Source organism: Bombus terrestris, chromosome 18, assembly GCF_910591885.1.
Source record: "Bombus terrestris chromosome 18, iyBomTerr1.2, whole genome shotgun sequence".
Taxonomy (NCBI): Eukaryota; Metazoa; Arthropoda; class Insecta; order Hymenoptera; family Apidae; genus Bombus; species Bombus terrestris.
In genome coordinates this window covers 1,499,609-1,512,319 of record NC_063286.1, presented here as the reverse complement: position 1 = coordinate 1,512,319, position 12,711 = coordinate 1,499,609, and positions in this window count along the sequence as shown.

Genomic DNA, 12,711 nt, shown 5'->3' with positions numbered 1-12,711 from the left:
GTATAACGTTATATAATATTACTATATAACGTATAACGTTATATACTATTACTATAGAACGTATAACGTTATATAGTATTGCCATAGCACGTATAACGTTATATAATATTACTATATAACGTATAACGTTATATACTATTACTATATAACGTATAACGTTATATACTATTACTATATAACGTATAACGTTATATACTATTACTATATAACGTATAACGTTATATACTATTACTATATATCGTATAACGTTATATACTATTACTATATAACGTATAACGTTATATACTATTACTATATAAAGTATAACGTTATATACTATTACTATATAACGTATAACGTAATATACTATTACTATATAACGTATAACGTTATATACTATTACTATATAACGTATAACGTTATATACTATTACTATATAACGCATAACGTTATATACTATTACTATATAACGTATAGCCTTATATACTACTACTATATAACGTATAACGTTATATACTATTACTATATAACGTACAACGTTCTATACTATTACTATATAACGTATAACGTTATATACTATTACTATATAACGTATAACGTTATATACTATTACTATATAACGTATAACGTTATATACTATTACTATATAACGTACAACGTTCTATACTGTTACTATATAACGTATAACGTTATATAGTGTTGCCATATCACGTATAACGTTATATAATATTACTATATAACGTATAACGTTATATTCTATTACTATATAACGTACAACGTTCTATACTGTTACTATATAACGTACAACGTTCTATACTGTTACTATATAACGTATAACGTTATATAGTATTGCCATATCACGTATAACGTTATATAATATTACTATATAACGTATAACGTTATATACTATTGCTATATAACGTATAACGTTATATACTATTACTATATAACGTATAACGTTATATACTATTACTATATAACGTATAACGTTATATAATATTACTATATAACGTATAACGTTATATACTATTACTATATAACGTATAACGTTATATAGTATTGCCATATCACGTATAACGTTATATAATATTACTATATAACGTATAACGTTATATACAATTACTATATAACGTACAACGTTCTATACTATTACTATATAACGTATAAGGTTATATACTATTACTATATAACGTATAACGTTATATACTATTACTATATAACGCATAACGTTATATACTATTACTATATAACGTATAACGTTATATACTATTACTATATAACGTATAACGATATATACTATTACGTATTAACGTATAACGTTATATACTATTACGTAATAGCGTATAACGTTATATAATATTACTATACAACGTATAACGTTATATACTATTACTATATAACGTATAACGTTATATAATATTACTATATAACGTATAACGTTATATACTATTACTATATAACGTATAACGTTATATAGTATTGCCATATCACGTATAACGTTATATAATATTACTATATAACGTATAACGTTATATACTATTACTATATAACGTATAACGTTATATACTATTACTATATAACGTATAACGTTATATACTATTACTATATAACGTATAACGTTATATACTATTACTATATAACGTATAACGTTATATACTATAACTATATAACGTGTAACGTTATATACTATTACTATATAACGTATAACGTTATATACTATTACTATATAACGTATAACGTAATATACTATTACTATATAACGTATAACGTTATATACTATTACTATATAACGTATAACGTTATATACTATTACTACATAACGCATAACGTTATATACTATTACTATATAACGTATAACGTTATATACTATTACTATATAACGTACAACGTTATATACTATTACTATATAACGTATAACGTTATATACTATTACTATATAACGTATAACGATATATACTATTACGTATTAACGTATAACGTTATATACTATTACGTAATAGCGTATAACGTTATATAATATTACTATACAACGTATAACGTTATATACTATTACTATATAACGTATAACGTTATATAATATTACTATATAACGTATAACGTTATATACTATTACTATATAACGTATAACGTTATATACTATTACTATATAACGTATAACGTTATATACTATAACTATATAACGTGTAACGTAATATACTATTACTATATAACGTATAACGTTATATACTATTACTATATAACGTATAACGTTATATACTATTACTACATAACGCATAACGTTATATACTATTACTATATAACGTATAACGTTATATACTATTACTATATAACGTATAACGTTATATACTATTACTACATAACGTATAACGTTATATAGTATTGCCATATCACGTATAACGTTATATAATATTACTATATAACTTATAACGTTATATACTATTACTATATAACGTATAACGTTATATACTATTACTATATAACGTATAACGTTATATACTATTACTATATAACGTATAACGTTATATACTATTACTATATAACGTATAACGTTATATACTATTACTATATAACGTATAACGTTATATACTATTACTATATAACTTATAACGTTATATACTATTACTATATAACGTATAACGTTATATACTATTACTATATAACGTATAACGTTATATACTATTACTGTATAACGTATAACGTTATATACTATTACTATATAACGTATAACGTTATATACTATTACTATATAACGTATAACGTTATATACTATTACTATATAACGTACAACGTTATATACTATTACTATATAACGTATAACGTTATATACTATTACTATATAACGTATAACGATATATACTATTACGTATTAACGTATAACGTTATATACTATTACGTAATAGCGTATAACGTTATATAATATTACTATACATCGTATAACGTTATATACTATTACTATATAACGTATAACGTTATATAATATTACTATATAACGTATAACGTTATATAGTATTGCCATATCACGTATAACGTTATATAATATTACTATATAACGTATAACGTTATATACTATTACTATATAACGTATAACGTTATATACTATTACTATATAACGTATAACGTTATATACTATTACTATATAACGCATAACGTTATATACTATTACTATACAACGTATAACGTTATATACTATTACTATATAACGTATAACGTTATATACTATTACTATATAACGTATAACGTAATATACTATTACTATATAACGTATAACGTTATATACTATTACTATATAACGTATAATGTTATATACTATTACTATATAACGTATAACGTTATATAGTATTGCCATATCACGTATAACGTTATATAATATTACTATATAACGTATAACGTTATATACTATTACTATATAACGTATAACGTTATATACTATTACTATATAACGTATAACGTTATATACTATTACTATATAACGTATAACGTTATATACTATTACTATATAACGTATAACGTTATATACTATTACTATATAACGTACAACGTTCTATACTGTTACTATATAACGTATAACGTTATATAGTGTTGCCATATCACGTATAACGTTATATAATATTACTATATAACGTATAACGTTATATTCTATTACTATATAACGTACAACGTTCTATACTGTTACTATATAACGTACAACATTCTATACTGTTACTATATAACGTATAACGTTATATAGTATTGCCATATCACGTATAACGTTATATAATATTACTATATAACGTATAACGTTATATACTATTACTATATAACGTATAACGTTATATACTATTACTATATAACGTATAACGTTATATACTATTACTATATAACGTATAACGTTATATACTATTACTATATAACGTATAACGTTATATACTATTACTATATAACGTATAACGTTATATACTATTACTATATAACGTATAACGTTATATACTATTACTATATAACGTATAACGTTATATACTATTACTATATAACGTATAACGTTATATAGTATTACTATATAACGTATAACGTTATATAGTATTGCCATATCACGTATAACGTTATATAATATTACTATATAACGTATAACGTTATATACAATTACTATATAACGTACAACGTTCTATACTATTACTATATAACGTATAAGGTTATATACTATTACTATATAACGTATAACGTTATATACTATTACTATATAACGCATAACGTTATATACTATTACTATATAACGTATAACGTTATATACTATTACTATATAACGTATAACGATATATACTATTACGTATTAATGTATAACGTTATATACTATTACGTAATAGCGTATAACGTTATATAATATTACTATACAACGTATAACGTTATATACTATTACTATATAACGTATAACGTTATATAATATTACTATATAACGTATAACGTTATATACTATTACTATATAACGTATAACGTTATATAGTATTGCCATAGCACGTATAACGTTATATAATATTACTATATAACGTATAACGTTATATACTATTACTATATAACGTATAACGTTATATACTATTACTATATAACGTATAACGTTATATACTATTACTATATAACGTATAACGTTATATACTATTACTATATATCGTTATACGTTATATAGTAATAGTATATAACGTATAACGTTATATACTATTACTATATAAAGTATAACGTTATATACTATTACTATATAACGTATAACGTAATATACTATTACTATATAACGTATAACGTTATATACTATTACTATATAACGTATAACGTTATATACTATTACTATATAACGCATAACGTTATATACTATTACTATATAACGTATAGCCTTATATACTACTACTATATAACGTATAACGTTATATACTATTACTATATAACGTACAACGTTCTATACTGTTACTATATAACGTATAACGTTATATAGTATTGCCATATCACGTATAACGTTATATAATATTACTATATAACGTATAACGTTATATACTATTACTATATAACGTACAACGTTCTATACTGTTACTATATAACGTATAACGTTATATAGTATTGCCATATCACGTATAACGTTATATAATATTACTATATAACGTATAACGTTATATACTATTACTATATAACGTATAACGTTATATACTATTACTATATAACGTATAACGTTATATACTATTACTATATAACGTACAACGTTCTATACTGTTACTATATAACGTATAACGTTATATAGTGTTGCCATATCACGTATAACGTTATATACTATTACTATATAACGTATAACGTAATATACTATTACTATATAACGTATAACGTTATATACTATTACTATATAACGCATAACGTTATATACTATTACTATATAACGCATAACGTTATATACTATTACTATATAACGCATAACGTTATATACTATTACTATATAACGTATAACGTTATATACTATTACTATATAACGTATAACGTTATATACTATTACTATATAACGTATAACGTTATATAGTATTACTATATAACGTATAACGTTATATAGTATTGCCATATCACGTATAACGTTATATAATATTACTATATAACGTATAACGTTATATACAATTACTATATAACGTACAACGTTCTATACTATTACTATATAACGTATAAGGTTATATACTATTACTATATAACGTATAACGTTATATACTATTACTATATAACGCATAACGTTATATACTATTACTATATAACGCATAACGTTATATACTATTACTATATAACGTATAACGTTATATACTATTACTATATAACGTATAACGATATATACTATTACGTATTAATGTATAACGTTATATACTATTACGTAATAGCGTATAACGTTATATAATATTACTATACAACGTATAACGTTATATACTATTACTATATAACGTATAACGTTATATAATATTACTATATAACGTATAACGTTATATACTATTACTATATAACGTATAACGTTATATAGTATTGCCATAGCACGTATAACGTTATATAATATTACTATATAACGTATAACGTTATATACTATTACTATATAACGTATAACGTTATATACTATTACTATATAACGTATAACGTTATATACTATTACTATATAACGTATAGCGTTATATACTATTACTATATAACGTATAACGTTATATACTATTACTATATAACGTATAACGTTATATACTATTACTATATAACGTATAACGTTATATACTATTACTATATAACGTACAACGTTCTATACTGTTACTATATAACGTATAACGTTATATAGTGTTGCCATATCACGTATAACGTTATATAATATTACTATATAACGTATAACGTTATATTCTATTACTATATAACGTACAACGTTCTATACTGTTACTATATAACGTACAACGTTCTATACTGTTACTATATAACGTATAACGTTATATAGTATTGCCATATCACGTATAACGATATATAATATTACTATATAACGTATAACGTTATATACTATTACTATATAACGTATAACGTTATATACTATTACTATATAACGTATAACGTTATATACTATTACTATATAACGTATAACGTTATATAGTAATAGTATATAACGTATAACGTTATATAGTATTGCCATATCACGTATAACGTTATATAATATTACTATATAACGTATAACGTTATATACAATTACTATATAACGTACAACGTTCTATACTATTACTATATAACGTATAAGGTTATATACTATTACTATATAACGTATAACGTTATATACTATTACTATATAACGCATAACGTTATATACTATTACTATATAACGTATAACGTTATATACTATTACTATATAACGTATAACGATATATACTATTACGTATTAACGTATAACGTTATATACTATTACGTAATAGCGTATAACGTTATATAATATTACTATACAACGTATAACGTTATATACTATTACTATATAACGTATAACGTTATATAATATTACTATATAACGTATAACGTTATATACTATTACTATATAACGTATAACGTTATATAGTATTGCCATATCACGTATAACGTTATATAATATTACTATATAACGTATAACGTTATATACTATTACTATATAACGTATAACGTTATATACTATTACTATATAACGTATAACGTTATATACTATTACTGTATAACGTATAACGTTATATACTATTACTATATAACGTATAACGTTATATACTATTACTATATAACGTATAACGTTATATAGTATTGCCATATCACGTATAACGTTATATAATATTACTATATAACGTATAACGTTATATACTATTACTATATAACGTATAACGTTATATACTATTACTATATAACGTATAACGTTATATACTATTACTATATAACGTATAACGTTATATACTATTACTATATAACGTATAACGTTATATACTATTACTATATAACGTATAACGTTATATACTATTACTATATATCGTATAACGTTATATACTATTACTATATAACGTATAACGTTATATACTATTACTATATAAAGTATAACGTTATATACTATTACTATATAACGTATAACGTAATATACTATTACTATATAACGTATAACGTTATATACTATTACTATATAACGTATAACGATATATACTATTACGTATTAATGTATAACGTTATATACTATTACGTAATAGCGTATAACGTTATATAATATTACTATACAACGTATAACGTTATATACTATTACTATATAACGTATAACGTTATATAATATTACTATATAACGTATAACGTTATATACTATTACTATATAACGTATAACGTTATATAGTATTGCCATAGCACGTATAACGTTATATAATATTACTATATAACGTATAACGTTATATACTATTACTATATAACGTATAACGTTATATACTATTACTATATAACGTATAACGTTATATACTATTACTATATAACGTATAACGTTATATACTATTACTATATATCGTATAACGTTATATACTATTACTATATAACGTATAACGTTATATACTATTACTATATAAAGTATAACGTTATATACTATTACTATATAACGTATAACGTAATATACTATTACTATATAACGTATAACGTTATATACTATTACTATATAACGTATAACGTTATATACTATTACTATATAACGCATAACGTTATATACTATTACTATATAACGTATAGCCTTATATACTACTACTATATAACGTATAACGTTATATACTATTACTATATAACGTACAACGTTCTATACTGTTACTATATAACGTATAACGTTATATAGTATTGCCATATCACGTATAACGTTATATAATATTACTATATAACGTATAACGTTATATACTATTACTATATAACGTACAACGTTCTATACTGTTACTATATAACGTATAACGTTATATAGTATTGCCATATCACGTATAACGTTATATAATATTACTATATAACGTATAACGTTATATACTATTACTATATAACGTATAACGTTATATACTATTACTATATAACGTATAACGTTATATACTATTACTATATAACGTACAACGTTCTATACTGTTACTATATAACGTATAACGTTATATAGTGTTGCCATATCACGTATAACGTTATATACTATTACTATATAACGTATAACGTAATATACTATTACTATATAACGTATAACGTTATATACTATTACTATATAACGCATAACGTTATATACTATTACTATATAACGCATAACGTTATATACTATTACTATATAACGTATAACGTTATATACTATTACTATATAACGTATAACGTTATATACTATTACTATATAACGCATAACGTTATATACTATTACTATATAACGTATAACGTTATATACTATTACTATATAACGTATAACGTTATATACTATTACTATATAACGTATAACGTAATATACTATTACTATATAACGTATAACGTTATATACTATTACTATATAACGTATAACGTTATATACTATTACTATATAACGCATAACGTTATATACTATTACTATATAACGTATAGCCTTATATACTACTACTATATAACGTATAACGTTATATACTACTACTATATAACGTATAACGTTATATACTATTACTATATAACGTATAACGTTATATACTATTACTATATAACGTATAACGTTATATACTATTACTATATAACGTATAACGTTATATACTATTACTATATAACGTATAACGTTATATACTATTACTATATAACGTATAACGTTATATACTATTACTATATAACGTATAACGTTATATACTATTACTATATAACGTATAACGTTATATACTATTACTATATAACGTATAACGTTATATACTATTACTATATAACGTATAACGTTATATACTATTACTATATAACGCATAACGTTATATACTATTACTATATAACGGATAACGTTATATACTATTACTATATAACGTATAACGTTATATACTATAACTATATAACGTATAACGTAATATACTATTACTATATAACGTATAACGTTATATACTATTACTATATAACGTATAATGTTATATACTATTACTATATAACGTATAACGTTATATAGTATTGCCATATCACGTATAACGTTATATACTATTACTATATAACGTATAACGTTATATACTATTACTATATAACGTATAACGTTATATACTATTACTATATAACGTATAACGTTCTATACTGTTACTATATAACGTATAACGTTACATAGTATTGCCATATCACGTATAACGTTATATAATATTACTATATAACGTATAACGTTATATACTATTACTATATAACGTATGACGTTATATACTATTACTATATAACGTATAACGTTATATACTATTACTATATAACGTACAACGTTCTATACTGTTACTATATAACGTATAACGTTATATAGTGTTGCCATATCACGTATAACGTTATATAATATTACTATATAACGTATAACGTTATATACTATTACTATATAACGTACAACGTTCTATACTGTTACTATATAACGTATAACGTTATATAGTATTGCCATATCACGTATAACGTTATATAATATTACTATATAACGTATAACGTTATATACTATTACTATATAACGTATAACGTTATATACTATTACTATATAACGTATAACGTTATATACTATTACTATATAACGTATAACGTTATATACTATTACTATATAACGTATAACGTTATATACTATTACTATATAACGTATAACGTTATATACTATTACTATATAACGTATAACGTTATATACTATTACTATATAACGTATAACGTTATATACTATTACTATATAACGTATAACGTTATATAGTATTACTATATAACGTATAACGTTATATAGTATTGCCATATCACGTATAACGTTATATAATATTACTATATAACGTATAACGTTATATACAATTACTATATAACGTACAACGTTCTATACTATTACTATATAACGTATAAGGTTATATACTATTACTATATAACGTATAACGTTATATACTATTACTATATAACGCATAACGTTATATACTATTACTATATAACGTATAACGTTATATAATATTACTATATAACGTATAACGATATATACTATTACGTATTAATGTATAACGTTATATACTATTACGTAATAGCGTATAACGTTATATAATATTACTATACAACGTATAACGTTATATACTATTACTATATAACGTATAACGTTATATAATATTACTATATAACGTATAACGTTATATACTATTACTATAGAACGTATAACGTTATATAGTATTGCCATAGCACGTATAACGTTATATAATATTACTATATAACGTATAACGTTATATACTATTACTATATAACGTATAACGTTATATACTATTACTATATAACGTATAACGTTATATACTATTACTATATAACGTATAACGTTATATACTATTACTATATATCGTATAACGTTATATACTATTACTATATAACGTATAACGTTATATACTATTACTATATAAAGTATAACGTTATATACTATTACTATATAACGTATAACGTAATATACTATTACTATATAACGTATAACGTTATATACTATTACTATATAACGTATAACGTTATATACTATTACTATATAACGCATAACGTTATATACTATTACTATATAACGTATAGCCTTATATACTACTACTATATAACGTATAACGTTATATACTATTACTATATAACGTACAACGTTCTATACTATTACTATATAACGTATAACGTTATATACTATTACTATATAACGTATAACGTTATATACTATTACTATATAACGTATAACGTTATATACTATTACTATATAACGTACAACGTTCTATACTGTTACTATATAACGTATAACGTTATATAGTGTTGCCATATCACGTATAACGTTATATAATATTACTATATAACGTATAACGTTATATTCTATTACTATATAACGTACAACGTTCTATACTGTTACTATATAACGTACAACGTTCTATACTGTTACTATATAACGTATAACGTTATATAGTATTGCCATATCACGTATAACGTTATATAATATTACTATATAACGTATAACGTTATATACTATTGCTATATAACGTATAACGTTATATACTATTACTATATAACGTATAACGTTATATACTATTACTATATAACGTATAACGTTATATACTATTACTATATAACGTATAACGTTATATACTATTACTATATAACGTATAACGTTATATACTATTACTATATAACGTATAACGTTATATACTATTACTATATAACGTATAACGTTATATACTATTACTATATAACGTATAACGTTATATACTATTACTATATAACGTTATACGTTATATAGTAATAGTATATAATGTATAACGTTATATAGTATTGCCATATCACGTATAACGTTATATAATATTACTATATAACGTATAACGTTATATACAATTACTATATAACGTACAACGTTCTATACTATTACTATATAACGTATAAGGTTATATACTATTACTATATAACGTATAACGTTATATACTATTACTATATAACGCATAACGTTATATACTATTACTATATAACGTATAACGTTATATACTATTACTATATAACGTATAACGATATATACTATTACGTATTAACGTATAACGTTATATACTATTACGTAATAGCGTATAACGTTATATAATATTACTATACAACGTATAACGTTATATACTATTACTATATAACGTATAACGTTATATAATATTACTATATAACGTATAACGTTATATACTATTACTATATAACGTATAACGTTATATAGTATTGCCATATCACGTATAACGTTATATAATATTACTATATAACGTATAACGTTATATACTATTACTATATAACGCATAACGTTATATACCATTACTATATAACGTATAACGTTATATACTATTACTATATAACGTATAACGTTATATACTATTACTATATAACGTATAACGTTATATACTATAACTATATAACGTGTAACGTTATATACTATTACTATATAACGTATAACGTTATATACTATTACTATATAACGTATAACGTAATATACTATTACTATATAACGTATAACGTTATATACTATTACTATATAACGTATAACGTTATATACTATTACTACATAACGCATAACGTTATATACTATTACTATATAACGTATAACGTTATATACTATTA